Source organism: Lycorma delicatula, chromosome 4 (genome assembly GCF_047948215.1).
Source record: "Lycorma delicatula isolate Av1 chromosome 4, ASM4794821v1, whole genome shotgun sequence".
Taxonomy (NCBI): Eukaryota; Metazoa; Arthropoda; class Insecta; order Hemiptera; family Fulgoridae; genus Lycorma; species Lycorma delicatula.
The window spans coordinates 72,768,244-72,771,349 of NC_134458.1; positions in this window are offsets into that span (position 1 = coordinate 72,768,244).

Consider the following 3,106-nt stretch of genomic DNA (forward strand, 5'->3'; position numbering starts at 1 on the left):
AAAGAGAAGAGCCGAGTGAACTAACAATTTTTTTATATCTGAATATAACTTAATAATATTATTCATAAAAATTTGGTATCTGTATAAAAAAAAGCACATTAGTCAACAAAAATATTCAGCATATTGTATTTAAAAAAAATATTATTCTCTTATCTTTACTTTTAAATCTAAATAAACATTTAATACATATAACATTTCAGGATTAAAGAGTGTGAATTTGTCCGTGGCAGTAACTTATTTACGTAAATTATTAAAATTTGTAAATAATACAGGATATACAAAGCTACTTACATAAACTTCTTATAATTCATTCATTTATTAGTTTATAAAATGTTAATATTTGGATCAAGTTTTTTTACGAGGGATAGTTGGTTGGTAGAATTTGTATTACTATTTTCCCGCGAAATTTAAATAGACTATTAATTAATAAAGTAACATTTTATTTTCATATTTATGTTACAGAAATTAAAAGCATCTCTCCATCAACATACGATAGATCAAAATAGTAATAGCCTACAAAGAAAGAATGCAAAAATAGACTTACAAAATAATCACTAAAATCTTTTTATATAACACACAAAGTTAATAGAAAATAGTGTGCAGCCAACAAGAAATTGGAATTATCTCAAAAATAGTCACAAGATAATTTATAGATAATAAAAAAATTTATAAACATACAACCAAAAATAAATATTGTGCAGTCTACAACAGATTGCTGTTGTAAAGCAAGCGTGCTGTTGTAAATTTTACAACAGCGATGATTTATTGCATGGGCAGGCTGATTCTGCGAATTTAGAAAGCCAGTTGACACATATTCCTTTCTCTTATCTTCCCCCACCACCATTGCATAGACATACTCCCCTCCACACCACTTCTCAGTACTCAGATACCCACTTCTGGGAGTGTGTTAGTGACTGTTGTATTATTTACAATGCGTGCCTACTCGTGTGACATTTTTCGCTTACAATTTTAGTGATTTTATAAGTATACTTTAGTTTTATTGTTAGCTGATAGTTTATTAATGTTTTACTGCTATGGCTAGATATATTATATTTAAGTGACACTTCACATGTGCTTCAAGAGCTTTTAGACAATGATGATGATGATGCATATTGTGATAACAATGACTCTTGAAAGTGACGGAGATCAACGTGATGAACACTTGATATTAAGTTAGAAGGTGAAACTAATAATCAAGATTTTCATGTTGAAACTGAGGTCGAAAAATTTATACTCAGAAAAGACTTGGAAACCATTTGGTGTACAATGGAACTAAAGGCAAATTCAAACACTCTGTAAAAATATTGTCAAAAAGTTTCCTGGACCAAAATCCAGATCTCAGGATATGAAAATTGAAGTAGAAACATTTTTGCAAATAATGGATATAAATATGATAGACTATATTATAAAATATACTAACATGTACATTACTCAGATTTCTGAAAATTATCAAAGGGAGAGGGATTGCTTACCAATTAACCATAATGAAATGCTCACCTTGTTGGGTCTTCTTTATTTGATTGGTCTAAGAAAAGGTAAACAAACAAATGTAGAAGAAATTTGGACAAGTAATGGAACAGGTGTACAGATGGTGAGAGCTGTAATGAACTAAAAATGTTTCTTGTTTTTGCTTCGTTGCATCAGATTTGATGATATGGATATAAGAAATGAGCATTGTAAGGTAGATAAACTTGCTGTAGTTAGGTCAGTTTTCGACCCATTTGTAAGAAAATGTAATGGTAGTTACAATCCTACCGAGCTGATTACTATCGATGAAATGTTGCATCCCTTTAGAGGTTGGTGTTCCTTTATGCAATACATACCATCCAAGCCAGCCAAATATGGCCTGAAAATGTTTGCATTGTGCGATATACAAACATTTTTGTAGTAATTTAGAGGTCTACTGTGGAAAGCAGCCATCGGGATCCTATCAAGTTGACAATACCCCAACTGAGATCTTAAAAGGCTTGTCATTCCAAAATCTAGTAAAAATTTGACAACTGATAACTGGTACACCAGCATACTTCTTGTTGAGATTATGTTCGAAAAATGAATAATAATGATTGGCACATTGAAAAAGACTAAGGCACAAATTCCTCTACTGTTTCAGCCAAACAAAGCAAGGGAGATAGGACAGCTAGTTCATAGTTTTTGTTTCAGGATGACAAAATGATGGTATCATACGTTAATAAGAAAAACAAAGCAGTCACCTTAGTGTCTTCAATGCATGACATTAAGGCCATTGATGAAGAGACAAACAAACCAGAAGTCATATTAGATTAAAATATGACAAAGTAGGATCTGACACATGCAATAAAATGTGTACTGCTTATTCCATATTGCGAGTAACAAATGCTGGCCTCTCGTGATATTTTACATGCTAATGAATCTAACAAGGATAAATGCTAGAGTTCTCCTCTCCCTCACAAATTCACAAAATAGACCAAGAAGAATTTTTCAGAAAAATCTTGCTATGGACCTAATGAAAGGAGATGTAACTGAACAAGCTGAAATCAAATCGCTACCTTGAGATATCTCTGTATATTTAGTGTGCTATCGAAAAGAAAGTGAGCTGGAAGTTTAAACTTCCAATGAACCTCCAAAGAAGAGAGGAATCTGCTGGATGTACGATAGGAAGAAGAACTTGTTAGTCTCCATGAAGTGTGACAAGTGTTCTCATTTAATTTGCAAACAACATGGAAAGAAGTAAACTATTTGTTTGACATGCAACAAAGAAAATAAACTAGATTAATAAAAGACCATTGACAACTTGTATTGTAAATCATATTTTTTTGTATTTTCAATAATTAACTTTTAAATATTAGTCAATTTTGATTTAAATAAATTGTAATTAAATACTTTTTTTATTTTTGCACTTTTCCAACAGCTATTTTACTTACTATAAAAAATATGGTATTGTTAAAACATTATAAATTAAAACCATAGTATTTGATGATAAATGTTGTAATAATAACTTATTAAACAAATTAACATGACTAAATGTTGATAATAATAGGTTTTAACTATTGTTCTAGATAGTACAATGGGTGCCTGCTCATGTGACTCCATGAAGCGTGCCTGCTAAAAGGTTAAAAACATTTTAAAA